Raw genomic sequence first — 17,092 nt, forward strand, 5'->3', positions numbered from 1 at the left:
GAGTACAACTGGGGGGATCCATAGTGGAGAAGGATCTGGGGGTTTTGGTAGATCATAAGCTCAATAATAACATGCAATGCCAAGCTGCTGTTTCCAAAGCAAGTCCTTTCTTGTATTAAGAGAGGTATGGACTCCAGAGAGAGAGATATCATTTTGCCCCTGTTCAAATCATTAGTAAGACCTCACCTGGAATATGCAGTTCAGTTTTGGGCACCAGTTCTCAAAAAGGATATCGGGGAACTGGAGAAAGTGCAGAGAAGGGCAACCAAACTGATAAGGGGCATGAAGGAACTCGGCTATGAGGAAAGATTAGAGGAACTGAATTTATTCACTCTTGAGAAGAGGAGAATAAGGAGGGATATGATCAACATGTTCAAATATATTAGGGGTCCATATAGTGAACTTGGTGTTGATTTGTTTTCTGTACGGTCAACCTAGAGGACAAGGGGGCACTCTTTACGTCTAGAGGAAAAGAGATTTCATCTTCAAGTACGGAAAGGTTTCTTCACAGTTAGAGCTGTGAAAATGTGGAATAGACTCCCGCCAGAGGATGTTCTGGCCAGCTCAGTAGATTGCTTTAAGAAAGGCTTGGATACTTTCCTGAATGTACATAATATAACTGGGTACTAACATAGGTAAAGTTGGTCCAGGGAAAATCCGATCGCCTCTTGGAGGATCAGGAAGGAATTTTTTTCCCCTGCTGTAGCAAATTGGAGCATGCTCTGCTGGGGTTTTTTTTCGCCTTCCTCTGGATCAATTGTGGGCATAAAATTGGGTATTTGGATTGTACGATTATTTTTTATTTTATTTATTTGTTTTTAAGGTTGAACTGGATGGACTTATGTCTTTTTTCAACCTGACTAACTATGTAACTATGTAATGTGGTTAATGACTAAGACCTCATAGGCTAAAACGCAAAAACTGAGTTCATCTGTGTTTGTACACTGGGACTTTTTAATAAAATTAAGATTCTTTAAGAGCAACAACCAGTGTGCGGATCATCCTTCCTACATCATTCTACTCAACCAGGGACTGTGGATCGAGCCCCCCGGGAGCTCTGCCATCAATGTGTTGTAAGGGTAGTAGCACTGGTTTTTCTGTTTGCCTTTCTAAAATTGCAGTTCATAAGCATCAGCTGATGTGAACCATGCCTCACAAAAAGGAGCTCTCTGAAGACATATGATCAACAGTTTATTTGCATAAGGCTGGAAAGGGATACAAAGCAATCTCAAAGTCTGTGTTGATGGGGGTATCGAGAGCGATTCTTGTTCCTTGTAATCCATGCTTGCAGGAAACAAAACCGCATTATCAATAGCTTGCTTTATTCTTGACACTTTTGACTGTGCCCAAGCAAGACTTTTTCTTGAGAATTCTCAAAAAGGTTTCTGAACATAAGCAGATAAAATTTGTTTTCTCCCAAGGGGAAATAATTTTCATTCTGGATTTAATGTGTACTACTTCTATGTAGGGATGTGAAGATCAGTTCTGCAATATGGAATAAATGGGCAGCAGCTGCCTGCACCAAAACTTCTACCAAAAAAGAGTATAAATAGAAATTAAACTGTAATTGGTGTGGAGCTGCCAGAGAGTACGATATTACATTGGGGTCTCAAGTAATATGAAGATCTATAGTGCACCTTTTTCTATTGTGTGCCCTGTAAACAACCCTCATATGCATGTAAAATAAATATAAAACAACCTCATACATGGTATTTTATATATACAGAGGTATATTATAAACCAAAACTTTTTAGAATACCTCCCCATTCAGTAATCCTCCCAAAATGTATGCTGATCTAAATGTGAAGCAAAAAATGCCACCTAATTCATTTCTCCTCCTTTAAAGTTTACTAGCAATACTCACAAGTATGTGTATGCAATGAATACGCTGGTTCTTAATAATAAAGTGCTATATAGTGCCAATAAACATAAATTCATTCATGAATTTATATTTATGATATTATGAATTCATGAATATAAATACAAAATTGTATGTTCTTTCATAAAGATTCACCAATTACAATTTCATTTCTACTATGTAGAGATGAGCCATTTTTCTACGGGTATTGATACTTTTTCTCAAGTACTTTGATACCCATTTTAGTGTCACATGACAGTTGGTTTTTGTTTTGACTTTTTGTTTTTGTAGACTAAGGCCGCGTACACACGGGCGGACTGTCTGCCCAACTTAGTCCGCTGAAACGTGTTTCAGCGGACAATCCGCTCGTGTGTGGGCTTCAGCGGACTTTTTCAGCGGACAGTCTGGCGGACTAAGTCTTTCGGAACTTCCGTAATTTTGTCCGTCCAAACTTGGTTTCAGCGGACAGTCCGCTCGTGTGTAGGCAAGTTGGACGGACTAAGTATGGCGCATGCTCAGAAAGGATTTACACGCCGAAGGTTGCATTGCAGTGTATTGGACGTCGTATTTCTAGTCCCGTCGTACGTGCTGTACACGTCATCGCGCAAGCTTTCAGTGGACTGTCTGTTCATCGTGTGTGGTCAAGTCCGTTCATTCAAAAGTTGAACGGACTGTCTGTCGGATTGTCTGACGAACTTAGTTGGGCAGACAATCCGCCCGTGTGTACGCGGCCTAAGTAATGCTTTTTCATTAAAGTGGTTGTAAACACCAAAAAAACAAACAAACCTGCAAGACAAAGGCATAATGAGCTGGTATGCATGGTATACTAGCCCATTATGAAATACTTACCTTAGATCAAGAGAAGCACAAGCGGGCACGAGGACGTTGTCACATGCGGATACAGTGAATATCTCCTAAACTGTGCAAGTTTAGCAGATATTCACAGTAGCTACAACTAAGCCTTATTATAGGCTAGCCTGTAGGGAAAAGTGGTGTAACTGTGTTTACAACCACTTTAAGGTGGCGGTTAGCCCTGGTTCCCATATATGCAAATTGGACGCATTTTGAACTGCATCCGATTTGCATGACATGTGAACCAAACCGGCTTTCTATGGATCCAGTTCGCATATGTGTTGTCAGCCACAGTGCAATTTTAAAAACGGTCAGGTACACTTTTAAGTTCGGTTCAGTCGTGATTTCCAATGTCATTCACTTCACAAATTCACACCTGAACCGCTGAACACAATCGCACCAGACTCTTTTCACAAATCGCACTGAAACTGGCATTGCACATATGTGAATCTGGTCTTAGTCTGCCGACTTGAATGTAATCCGTTTTTAGTATCTGAGCATTTGCATGCGTTCAAGCACTCATGCAGATGCTTAGTATTGGTGCAACGCTAGTACTATGCTTGCAGGAAATTATTTGTTAGGCATTTCAGTTTATCACCATTGATTATTGTTGCACTGTACCATACATAAAGCCATAAACACAAGCAATGTGTCTGAAGAGAAAAAAGTAGGTGTATTGATTGGCCTTAACAAGCCAGTCCTTTGCCCTGTTCTTCACCAGAAGAATGAATAGACGTTGAGTGTTTTTGTATAGCTGATAGCAAAATAAACTACTGTTCTCCAGAAAGAATATATATTTATCTCTATTTGTTGTGTGCTTTGTGTATTGTATTGTAGACATGAATGGAAATGTTTCCTTCAGTTTTCTACAGTTCCGAGGGCAGAAATGCTTGGTCTTTTATGTTATAGTGTATTATTAGTGGATCTCTTTCTACAATATCCCAATATACAACCAAAGCATGTGGTTAGGGTTTCTCAATAAAGGCCTATTTAATGAAGGCCCCCAGCAATCTGGGGACCTGAAAATGTATGGTGGGGTTCAATTTGGGAATGTGGCTTACAGTGAATTGTTACTAGTCTAGGGTGTCTTAATCCAGTATTGCATTTTGGCTATTGATACAGGGACATTTATATTGACTGTTATGTATAAAAGGTTCTTTCGCTCATGTTGAGCAATCAAATTCTGTCAATTTACCTGTTCAGATTTTCTCCACTTGTCTCTCACTTTCTCATAAATGTTCCCCATTGCACCTGACAAGTGGAGACACTTATTTTTTTTTTTATGGAAACAGTTCTTGCTGGAACTCAATTGGTAACTAAATAATTTACTAAATGGAATGTTCCATAATATATAATCTGAGCACTATCGTGGCCTAGCAGCCTGCATTGTTTTTTTGCCCCTGACATTTGACTGTATTATGAATAGAGACTCATTGCAATATTTGGAAGCTGAATTGCTAAATACGTGCAGGTGAAGTGTCTGCCCGTACAATCAGTCTTCCTATAGTAATGTACTGGAGATCTCTGTCTAGCTCTGCCAAGCATAAACAGAGCCTGATCGTTCCTCTCCACACACAAGATCACTGATTCGTTCTTGTAGTTAGAGAGCAGCACAGATCAATGCGCCAACAATATGTGCAGGCCGGGAGTTGTGTCTTACAAAATGGTGCGTTACTAATTACTTATTTTCATCTTCTGCTTCCTTTTCTGTCATTCAACCAGTGCTTTTTGTGTGTACACACTTGTACATAGGATGCTAATTGTTTGTGAAGCACCATGTCTGCAGTATGTTTACAGGCATCTTTCTGTTGTCTTCAATCAATATGTTTGTTGTATTCTGGTTTGTATTGGTATCGAAGTATACAGCAAAGTAATTTAGTTAACACAAAAGAGGTAAGATTTGAAGCAGATTTATAAAAAGCTGTAGTAAAAATGGTAGCAATTAGGTCCCATTCACACTTGCAATTGAGGCCATGTGCAATTACATGTGGGACGCACAGCAAGTGTTCTTCGTAATTGGCTGCGGGAGGAAGCCCCATTGTAAGCTATGAGAGGATAATGGCTCCTGCAGCTAATCGTGGCTGTTCACATGTAATCGCTCAAGCAGTAATTTCCTGCAAATAATCAGCAGGGCCAATCATTTGTAAGTAATCTGATCTTTTTTTTTTTTTTTTTTTTTTTTTTTTTTTTTTTATAAGTTTTATCATAATGCAGAGTAAACATGTTTTTGTTGCATAGACGTAAGTAATCAGATAATGAATACAATGTGCAAACAAATACGTTAGGGTAAATAGTATAATCTTATGTAGGCCATCAAGAGATGCTTTAAACGAGTGCTATGTCAAGCTTATTACATAGTTGAGATAGACTTGTCGCCTACAAAATGAAGGACGGTAGGGGGATGGTCCTGTTGGGTGTCAAGACCATATTATAAGTCAAACGGGTATTAACAATAGTGAGCCAAGGCAGGGGTGAGCATTTAGGATGGTCGAGCCAAGGATCCCATTTTTTATTTTTTATCAAGAAAGCAGGAATTTGAAGGTGGGCCTTGGCATACATGTATTCCATCAGGCAGTGGTTGTTTTGAATTAGGATTACTTCCGAGATAGGGCGATTTAGAGATTTCCAATGCCTAGCGATAGCTAGATTAATTTGATCATTTTATGCCTCTTAGTTGCACTATATTAAAGGTGCATCTCTGGCATAGCAGAAATTCATGTTTTATAGTGGGTATATAAAATCACCCCCCTTTTTAAAATCAATTTTGTTGATTTGCAGCCTGAAATGGAGACACGCAGTTTTTGTTTTATGCAGATTTATTTACTTAATGCAACTTATAACATCAAAGTGAGAGAGATAACACCAACATTTAAAAAAAAAAAAATCTAAAAGTTGGAAAAAAGGATCACCCCTTTTCCTACCAAAGACTAAGGACTAGACCACGCTGTCATAGAATTATAAAATTATATCATCAATGTGTCATCAAAAAGCAAAAAAAAAAATATGAAAACAACTTCAGTCCATGTGAATATTCCAAATATAGTGCTTTGAGCAAATAAAATCCAAAAGTGGCAAAAATGTGACCCCAAAAGAAACTGCTCCTCTTCACTAGATAAAGGCACACAGCCCTTTATTTTTTACATCAGGGGCAACTTCACTTGGTCTTTCAACTTGTTCTGATGTAGAAACATGGTGATTCAAATCATTGTAAATTTAAATAATAATTCTCTCAGGTAGTTTGTACATTGCCTGAATTCAGAAAGGCACATAATACCAAACAAAGCAAAAGAAAGTCACGCTTGTGATTGGGAGGGTTAACCTTTAATAGGCTGGGTAACTGAAAAAGCATAATGTTTCTGGGAACCATTCCCATATTACAGATTCATCCATTTCTTTTGTTACTGTTCACTATGAGTGTTTAAGGGTTTGCCATTCTGAATCACAAGTGATCCTTGTTTTGAGCTTTTGTACAAATTGGTGAAGTGGTATAGCATTAGTCACCATGCTACTTCATTACGCTAATGATATTCAGCTGTATTTATGCTTAATTTTAGATAATCTTTATTGAGTTTTTAGTTTGTGTGTCTTTCTAGTCCTAAAAAGGAATGAGAATCTTTCCAACAGGGCCATAGACGGCAATTAAACCCAACAGAGGTTCTAACCTTTCCTCACCCTTTCTAAAACTAAAGTGTTGGCTGGTATCGCACTTCAAATTCTGAAGGGTGTGTTCACTCTTACATTTGAATAACCTCGTTCTTTTGTGTAGCCCATCCCCTTGGACTAAAGTAAGCCATTCCAATTGTCGCTTCAAATCTGACATCCCTGCCTCAGCCAATACATTATTCTCATGAAGAAAAGGGCAATTGATGTACTGTTTTTGGACTTTCTCAGACTTTATCAAAAATCTTCTCACAATTTATTTTCTTAATGTGATAAAAATTTAAATTGCATTTGTAATTGTGTTGGTTTGATTTCATTCCAAATTACAATTAGAATTTCAACTGAAATTAAGATTCTTTCATCAAAATAGTCATTCAGTCATGCTTCAGTTTGTTTCAAGGATATAATTAATATTTCAAATCTCTTTGCCATATAATCATATTGTAGCCTCTAGGTGCCTTTTAACTGCCATGTCTTAAAACCAGGGCACCTATAGAATAGTTATCATAGCTGCCCATTGTGGCTTTTTTCTTCTCTGAAACAATGCTCGTTCATTGTCTTATTCTGTGTGACCAATTTTTACTACTTTTTTTCTTTTCTCTCCACTTCTTCACCTGTACTCAAATTGAGACATTTGCTTTGCGAAGAACAGTCTTGAAGATGAAAAATGATTAATACCTTGAAGGAGATCATTTATCTAGTTAGAAGAATCTCGAGTTTATATTTGTTTTGTTTGTCCTCAAGGGGTTTAGGCCTAACACGCTACAGGGGTCTGTTTCTATTACTTTAGAATCTCATCCTCGTGGCTACCGCCTTTCCATCTTTGCAAACAAACTTCACCTCCACAAAGTATTTCTCAAGCTTATAAAGATGTTATCTTTAGCTGCCTGTGTTGGTTTCAGCATTTATTGCTCCTCTTCGGATGTAAACCTCAAAGGGAGGAGGTATAAGTAGAAAGCGTGGCACATAGGGAACGTTTGTCACCCATGGTGAATTCTCTTTATCACCTGCTGTAGGCTAATAACATCTATATGTAAGGCATTTACTTTGTCATTAAGGCCAAATGATTTTTAACCAACACAATGCACATTAAAGCTTCTTTTTGTAGTACACCACTGTTTAAGATTCAGCCATATTTAAAGCCAGAACTGTTTTTATTTAAAAGTATGGATAGTGTGTGGAAGGCTTAAAACACCTTTCAGGTTTTTGTTTTGTTTTTCCCCCATGTTCTGGCTTAGAAGGTTCTCCCTCTCCATTTTGTCCTAGTTACCCGAGCAGAGTGATGGGGAAATCAAAATGTTTACAGTTGTCACCAAAAATCCAGGGACACCTACTTTGATTTCTTCACACAAAATTATATCGCACAATGTAGGTGGCGAATAAGTGCTGTAAAATTCCTGGATTCTGGTCTGGTTCATTGAACACTATATTTAAAAAAAATAAAAAATCTGCCCTCTGGGCTGCAGCAACTTTTCTTATTTGTTGAATAGTAGCAGAAGTCACTTTTAGCATGTTTCATGCTACTGTGTTACACATGCATTGCTTCTTTTGAATTTAATCTTTTGTTCCGACACTGCACCCTAAGTAGGAGATGCTCTGTATAGTTAGTCCCACCCTCTCTTCAGTAGGCCTTTTGCCTCCATCTTGAACATATGTATTGTATATTGCTAAAGCTGGTCATATTATGATTTTTTTTTTTTTTTTTACCTATGTGGTGATCTGCACAAGTTTTCGTATAAAGTTTTCTACAGTCTGCAAGATTTCATTTGGATCCAGTCACTCTCTGCCAAAGCTACTGAGACAGATGTATAGCTATCTCGCGACAACTGGATAAATTGGAGATCACGCTTTCAGTTCTTACAGGCAGAACACATGCTAAAAAGTACCTTTTCTGATTTTTGTGCAGTTAGTGTTCCTGGAGCCTATTATCCAATTCAACAGCTGCTTGAAGTAGCAATGTATAATTACCTGTTTTTAAATTGATAACATTAAAGAATAGGATCGACCTTTTGTACAATTTAAAAAAACAAAAAAGAAATCTGTACAGAATGCATCCACAAATAATGGGTGTTAAAGGTAGCTAAATGACCATTACACAATGGTAAGATAATTTGGTATTTTTGTCATAAGTAAATTACATCAGAATTTGTTACCAACTAGTCATAATTGGCCTACAGAATGTACCGTGTTACTGTTATGCACTCCACTGAAGCAATCGGAGAAGAACAGCATGATCTTTGCACTTTGTGATGTCCATGCTGGTTGGGCAAAACTTGATTTCTAGTGGCCCAGAAAGAAAGCCAATGTGAAAATAAATTTGCCAGCAAGTCTGAAATAAGTTTTAAGAAGAATTTTCCTAAAGCTGCTTTCAAGCCTTGTCCATAACCAGAATGCTGTTTTTTGTTTTTTTTGTTTGTGACTTAAATTACATTTTGCTTGATAAGTTTCATAAATTAAATAACATTTTTAATTATTTAACCAGCTGCCAACCGGTCCAATTCTGCCACTTCTCTGCTACATGTAAAAAAACCTAAACATTTATTTATATATATATATATATATATATATATATATATATAGCAATTTTTTTTGTATGTCGCATGGTATTTGCTCAGCAGTTTTTCAAACTAAATTTTATTGCACGCATAAATGATGATGTTACGCCAAGTAATAGATACGTGACAACATGTCACGCTTTAAAATTGTGTATGCCTGTGGAATCGCACCAAACGACATTACTTAAAATTCTCCATAGGTGCCTCTTTAAAAAAACATTTACAGGTTACCAGTTTAGTGTTAGAGGAGGTCTTGCAGTAGAATTATTGCTCTTGCGCTGGCGACAATACGTTACACGTGTGGCGCAATCACCGTTTACATATGCGTTTTGAGATTTGCGCATAAGTATGACGGGGGCTTTAAATTTTGAATTTATTTTATCCAAAACTATTTTTTACACTATCTTTCATTTTTTTGTATTAACTTTATTGCTATCACAAGGGGTGAACAATAGCCCTTGTGACAGCACGGGGTGTGACAAGTCCTCTTAATGGAGAGATTGGGGGTCTAATAGACCTTGCATTTTGAATTTTACAAGGTGGGGTAGGGGAAGCCAGTGAAGGGATTGACAGTTACCAGAGGGTATGAAGTGTGCATGCGAGTGTCTGCCTGTCTGTCTGTGTGTACACGTGTGTGCATGTCTCTGTGTGTATATGTTATTTAATCCTGTGTGTGGTACCATTAAGAATTGATGGCAGAGCATTTGTCTGTCAGGAGCGAGTGCGATTTTGTGCGTGTTCCGTGATGCAGTAACGTGAACCAAGCCTTGGACTGGGGAGCCTGAAGACTGAAAATACTTTTTAAGTGCTCCCCTACTGGAAAAAGGTTGAGGAACACGGTCTTAGAGCAAGCATGACACATTCTAAGGTATAGGATGTAAATGTAACTTGTTATCAAGACGTGAAAGGGAACACTGGGACACATTTAGTAAAGTCCAAACTGTAATTATTTCATGTATGATCCAGCTCAGTAATGCACTCCTTTGTTATATTTGAATGTCAAATTGTACCTTTCCTTTTCCTCTTAAGCGAGGTGACAGACTGGCTTGTATAAAAAGCTTATAGAAATGAGAAGTGCAGGTGCTGATGATTGTAATTTGCTTGTGTGTGTTGTACCAGGGCATTATGTACTGCGCTGTGATGCAACACATGCAGCGCACCCTGAAAGGGCAAGTCTAACCCTGCGATGCCAACATTTAAAACATTGGTAAGTGATCATTTCTCAAGATATGTACTTACTGGGCTTCCTGCTATGATGGATTGCCACATAACACTTTCTACTAACCTAAAACTTCCCCTCAATGTGCAGCCTAAGCAGTGCAGATTTTAAGGTCCCATTGCACAAGGTTTTACCCAATATAAGTCATTTGAGGGTGAGAATGCATACAGGATCATCACCAACTGCTGAGTTCCTCAGAGTGTGATACAGGAGTAAGTAAGGACAAAGACGAGCTGCACAGATGTCTTAATACTGCACACCTTGCAATTAAGGGAAAGTCTATAACCTTATAAACCGCTCTTATAGCTGTTAACAGAGCATTTGATTTTACAGAGCAATATGACTACAAGGAAACACTGGAGCTGATTTAAATGACCCAGAACTGTGCTGTGAGCAGAAGCAGTAATCTTGTTAATAAAAAAAAAAAAAAAAGAGATTCACACAAGTCAGTGTTTTTAAAGAGGAGCTGCAGTCTCTTCCCCCCCCCCCCCATTTTTTTTTTAAAGTAAACAGCCTCAAATACTGGACACTGCCTCAGGATCCAATGTTGTCTTCACCCGAGCTGATTCATCAATCAACGTTGGGTCCAGGCATCAGCATCTTAACTAAGGGAAAGCAGGCATTAAGCCTTGGGGTGTCTCAGCCAGCTTCCCACTGTTTGCACGAGCTGCGCAGCACCTTGTGAATGGTCCCACAGTCATCTCAGACCTGTGATGTGTCCCAGAAGGCCGGGGGGGGGGCTGAACTCCCCCCCAAAAAAAAAGTGTCAAATGTGAAAGAGGAAGAAAGGAACTTCCCCTTTTGGGTGAAGTTCCACTTTAACACCTGCTCACAAAAGTAATCCTCTTCCGCATATTTAGAAAAGCTGGTATGAAAGAAAAACCTGGCAGTTTTTCCCCTTTAGTGACGAGCTGCGGAGCACAGAGGGGATAGTAGACCAGTGGTGGCACGTCCATACGGGGCACACGGGTGCTGCCCTCCCCCCCACACACACACACAAGCTGTCAAAAAATAATAAAAAGCGCCCCTGTTCAGGACGTAAACGATGCACCCGCAAATGCTCCCACTCTACCCTGATTTGTTTCTGTCCTCACTTCCTGTATTTTAACCAGTTGCCGACCGCCGCACGCCGATGTACGTCGGTAGAATGGCACGGGCAGGCATAAGGACATACATGTATGTCCCTTGCCTCCCGCGGGTCGGGGGCCCGATCGGGCCCCCGCCCGGTGCCTGCGGCGGTCGGTTTTCGTCCGGGAGCGATCCGGGACGAGGGGGCGGCCATTCATTCATGGCCACCCCCTCGCGATCGCTCCCGACGAATAGAAATCCCCGGTGACATCACTTCCTCTCCTGTAATGTAAACACAGGAGAGGAAGTGATGTATTCTCTCCTCCGTGTCGGTATTTTTCGTTCCGACACGGAGGAGAGCGGATCGGTGAGTTGCACCAACACTCTACACACACAGTAGAACATGCCAGGCACACTCACACCCCCCCTTTACCCCCCCGATCACCCCCCCAATTACCCCTGCCCCCCAGTCACAGTGACACCAATGTCATTTTTTTATTTTTTTTTGCATTGGTGTCATTTGTGACTGTAATAACTGTTAGGGCAGTTAGGGTTAGCCCCCTTTAGTTCTAATGTACCCCCCTAACCCCCCCAATAAAGGTTTAACCCCGTGATCACCCCCCGTCGCCAGTGTCACTAAGGCTGGGTTCACATTGCAGCGGTTTATGAGAACGAATGTGATTCGCACCGCACTGCAGTGCAAATCACATCCGATCTCTGTGCGATTCGAGTTCAGCCATTCGCCGCACCCGCCGCAAATTCGCACGGGACCCTTTTTTTGGCCCGCAGCAGAATCGGATCGCATGGGTGTTCACACCATGCGATCCGAGTTTGCAGATCGCACTGCGATATGCGAACTGATCTGGGGGTGTCAGTAACATTTCACTGACACTCCCAGCAGTTCGCATAGGGCAGTGTGAACTGCCGCCGGGAGGCATGCGATGCGGGAACCCGCCGCGGATTCGCGGCGTTTCCGCATCGCTCCAGTGTGAACCCAGCCTAATAAGCGATCATTTTTCTGATCGCCGTATTAGTGTCACAGGTGACGCTAGTTAGGCAGGTAGGTATTTAGGTTCGCTGCAGCTTTTTATAGCGCCAGGGACCCCCATATACTACCGCATAAAGCCCCCTGATTGCCCCCTAGTTAACCCTTTCACCAGTGATCACCATATAACTGTTACAGGTGACGCTGGTTGGTTAGTTATTTTTTTATAGTTTCAGGGCACCCGCCATTTATTACCTAATAAAGGTTTAACCCCCTGATCACCCGGCGGGTGTCATTTGTGACTAATAACTGTTAGGGCAGTTAGGGTTAGCCCCCTTTAGTTCTAAGGTACCCCCCTAACCCCCCCAATAAAGGTTTAACCCCGTGATCACCCCCCGTCGCCAGTGTCACTAAGGCTGGGTTCACATTGCAGCGGTTTATGAGAACGGATGTGATTCGCACCGCACTGCAGTGCAAATCACATCCGATCTCTGTGCGATTCGAGTTCAGCCATTCGCCGCACCCGCCGCAAATTCGCACGGGACCCTTTTTTTGGCCCGCAGCAGAATCGGATCGCATGGGTGTTCACACCATGCGATCCGAGTTTGCAGATCGCACTGCGATATGCGAACTGATCTGGGGGTGTCAGTAACATTTCACTGACACTCCCAGCAGTTCGCATAGGGCAGTGTGAACTGCCGCCGGGAGGCATGCGATGCGGGAACCCGCCGCGCATTCGTGGCGTTCCCGCATCGCTCCAGTGTGAACCCAGCCTAATAAGCGATCGTTTTTCTGATCTCTGTATTAGTGTCACAGGTGACGCTAGTTAGGCAGGTAGGTATTTAGGTTCGCTGCAGCTTTTTATAGCGCCAGGGACCCCCATATACTACCGCATAAAGCCCCCTAATTGCCCCCTAGTTAACCCTTTCACCAGTGATCACCATATAACTGTTACAGGTGACGCTGGTTGGTTAGTTATTTTTTTATAGTTTCAGGGCACCCGCCATTTATTACCTAGTCTCACTAGTGTACCCCTAAATTTAGGGGTGTCTACTTTCCAAAATGGGGTCATTTGGGGGGGGTTTGTGCCATCTTGGCATTTTATGGCCTTCAAAACTGTAACGCCCTTAGAAAGCCTGAAGGCGGTGCTTGGTTTTCGGGGCCCCGTACGCGGCTAGGCTCCCAAAAAGTCCCACATATGTGGTATCCCCGTACTCAGGAGAAGCAGCAGAATTTATTTTGGGGTGTCATTTCACATATGCCCATGGCATGCGTGAGCAATATATCATTAAGTGACAACTTTGTGAAAAAAAAAAAAAAAAGTTTGTAATTTTCCCGCAACTTGTGGCAAAATATAAAATATTCCATGGACTCAACATGCCTCTCAGCAAATAGCTTGGGGTGTCTACTTTCTAAAATGGGGTCATTTGTGGGGGTTTTGTGCCATCTTGGCATTTTATGGCCTTCAAAACTGTAATAGGTAGTGAGAAGTGAACTCAAAAATTTACGCCCTTAGAAAGCCTGAAGGCGGTGCTTGGTTTTCGGGGCCCCGTACGCGGCTAGGCTCCCAAAAAGTCCCACATATGTGGTATCCCCGTACTCAGGAGAAGCAGCAGAATTTATTTTGGGGTGTCATTTCACATACGCCCATAGCATGTGTGAGCAATATATCATTTAGTGACAACTTTGTGTAAAAAAAAAAAAAAAATTTTTTTTTTTGTCATTATTCAATCGCTTGAGGCAAAAAAATAAAATATTCAATGGGCTCAACATGCCTCTTATCAATTTCCTTAGGGGGTCTACTTTCCAAAATGGGGTCATTTGGGGGGGTTTTGTACTGCCCTGCCATTTTAGCACCTCAAGAAATGAGATAGGCAGTCGTAAACTAAAAGCTGCGTAAATTCCAGAAAACGTACCTTAGTTTGTAGATGTGACAACTTTTGCGCAAACCAATAAATATACAATTATTGACTTTTTTTTTACCAAAGACATGTGGCTGAATACATTTTGGCCTAAATGTATGACTAAAATTGAGTTTATTGGATTTTTCTAATAACAAAAAGTAGAAAATATCATTTTTTTTCAAAATTTGCGGTCTTTTTACGTTTATATCGCAAAAAATAAAAATCGCAGAGGCAATCAAATACCATCAAAAGAAAGCTCTATTTGTGGGAAGAAAAGGACGCAAATTTTGTTTGGGTACAACATTGCATGACCGCGCAATTACCAGTTAAAGCAGCGCAGTGCCAAAGTGTAAAAAGACCTCTGGTCATTTACCAGCAAAATGGTCCGGTCTGAAAGTGGTTAATAAGCAGGGATCAGAGAACAGTGGGCGGTACTTTTTTCAGCACACCCGCGTCATTTCTGGTTTGTTAGGTCACTGCAGTGTGAAGTGGAGATGAATTGATGGACTGAGATTGCCAGCGCGGCTCCGTAATGGCAGAGGTAAGCCCTTATGCAGGGCAGTAACAAGGCATGGACGGAAGAGAAGCAGCTCTGTATAGATGCAGGGACCAACTTGGAGTTGGAGCGGCTTTTCCTCTCAGTACCAACAAGCAAATGGAGGGGGAAGTAAATCTTTCACTCACATAACAGCTCGCTGCACACTAGGCTCAGCCTTATTTATTGCTGGAGAGATGCTGATCTTCCCCAGTGACAGGTTGCCTATTGGAGTGCTGCTATCTCACTGTTTGTTGAACTTGTATCCAGTTAGTTATATTGTCCCAGCAGTAAATGAGACCCTTTTCACATTGCCAGCATTTTTCAGGTGCTAAATATAGCACCTGTATAGCCTGAAAAAAGTGGCTGCTTTCACACTGGAGCGGTGCGCTGGCAGGGTGTCACAAAATGTGGTGAACTCCGGAGTGGCGATACCGGCAGAAAAACACCACTCCAAAGGCATTTTCCGGGCAGACTTAACCCCTTTTCGGCCACTAGCAGGGGGTTAAAACCGCCCTGCCAGTGGCTGAATAGCGATGCTAAAGCGGCACTAAAAATACCACCGATTTACCGGCATTTTGCGGCCGGATTTAACCCCTTTTTGGCCGCTAGTGGGGGCTTAAAACCACCCCGTCAACGGCCGAATAGCACACCGCTAAAACCTTTACCGCTGACAACTCCCGCGGCTCGGTGTGAAAGGGCTCCAAGACTGAGCCCGAGTGTGCAGCGAATGTTCTGTTATCAGGTGAGGAGGTGTTAGCCCTTTAGTTCCCTGAATTTTTGTTGGGTTCTTTTATTACCTACTTAGAAGTAGGGTATGAGCCGAGGTTCAGACTACTGTGATCTAAGACATGGCATGTGATGCACATCATATGCGAGGTCTGTGAGATGCAAGTTCAGCCATACAGTTGTAGATTTGCGGGGGAAAAAAAGTGTGGGACACACACACACACACACACACACACACACACACACACACACACACACACACACACACACACACACACACACACACACACACACACACACTGAAATCAGTTCACAGTTCGCACTGTGATCTGTAAAATGATCTAGGGGTGTCATTAACATTGTAATGACACCCACGGAGGTTCGCAGAGGGCATTGTGAAATGCCTGTAGGAGAGATGCAATGTGGGAACCGGCGCTGGAATCACGCTGGTTCCTGCATCTCATCAGTGTGAAACTAGGCTAAAGGAGCAGGATTGTATCATAAAACCAGGGCTGGTGCTCCATGCATCTAGATTAGAAGCATCCACTATTTTAGCATTTGGAATTTAGAATTCAACTGTTTGTTGACACCCAGGTGTATTACAAGGATGAGGATGATGACGGGTGTATTTTACAATGAGGAGGATAGCAATGATGGGTGTATTACAAGGATGAGGATGATGATGGGCGTATTATACAGATGATGATGACGATGGGTATATTATGCAATTAGGATAATGACAGGTATATTATGCAATGAGGATGATGACAGGTGTATTATGCAATGAGGATGATGACAATGATGGGTGTATTATACAATAAGGATGATGCTAACAATGGGTGTATTCTACAATGATGAGGATAGCGTGGACGGGTGCCTTCTACAAGGGTGAGGGTCATGATGGGTGCCTTCTACAAGGGTGAGGGCCATGATGGGTGCCTTCTACAAGGGTGAGGGCCATGATGGGTGCCTTCTACAAGGGTGAGGGCAATGATGGGTGCCTTCTACAAGGGTGAGGAAGAGGACGAGTGTATTGTACAATGAGGAGGAGGATAGTGATGATGGGCGTTTTAATAATGATGGGTGTATTATACAATGATGAACAGTGTGATGACAATGGGCGTATGATATGGGGATAAGGATAGTGATAATGGGTGTATAATATGGGGATAACGATGATGGGTGTATTATGACTGGAGCATCAGGGTATCGGTGCCAGTGAGTGTGCCACATCATGTCTTGCTGGCGGCTTTGCAATACATTATTTTGGGGATTTCTGCCATGCCATGTACTGACTATGTTACACTATATAATTGTCACAAATTGTGAGTACAACTGTCCTGTAATGTATAAAGCTATATACGCCCACCTTCTTCCTTACTGTATATAGGGATCCTCCCTCACTGACTGCAGATATACATCATCTGTCCTGTTTCTTTATATATAGCTGTATACAGGACAGATGATTTATATATGCAGTCAGTAATGATGGAGGAAGTTGAGTGTACATAGCTAGCTGTATACAAGATCATACAGATCATGTATAGATGTATGCCTGGTCTGCGTGGCTGAGAGGTATGCCTGGTCTGCGTGGCTGAGAGGTATGCCTGGTCTGCGTGGCTGAGAGGTATGCCTGGTCTGCGCGGCTGAGAGGTATGCCTGGTCTGCGCGGCTGAGAGGTATGCCTGGTCTGCGCGGCTGAGAGGTATGCCTGGTCTGCGCGGCTG

General features: G+C 41.7%; 1 protein-coding gene and 1 non-coding gene across 5 annotated transcripts in view; both read left to right on the plus strand.

Annotated features, from left to right (window-relative positions):
* Nucleotides 1-17,092, plus strand: part of COP1 (COP1 E3 ubiquitin ligase) — a 287,714-nt gene that overhangs the window by 246,022 nt on the left and 24,600 nt on the right. The gene's annotated exons all lie outside the window — the stretch shown is intronic.
* Nucleotides 4,152-4,287, plus strand: LOC143928685 (small Cajal body-specific RNA 3). The gene has a single exon (XR_013262513.1).

Source organism: Lithobates pipiens, unplaced genomic scaffold, assembly GCF_037356315.1.
Source record: "Lithobates pipiens isolate NorthernLeopardFrog02 unplaced genomic scaffold, aLitPip1_a1.2 Scaffold_23, whole genome shotgun sequence".
Taxonomy (NCBI): domain Eukaryota; kingdom Metazoa; phylum Chordata; class Amphibia; order Anura; family Ranidae; genus Lithobates; species Lithobates pipiens.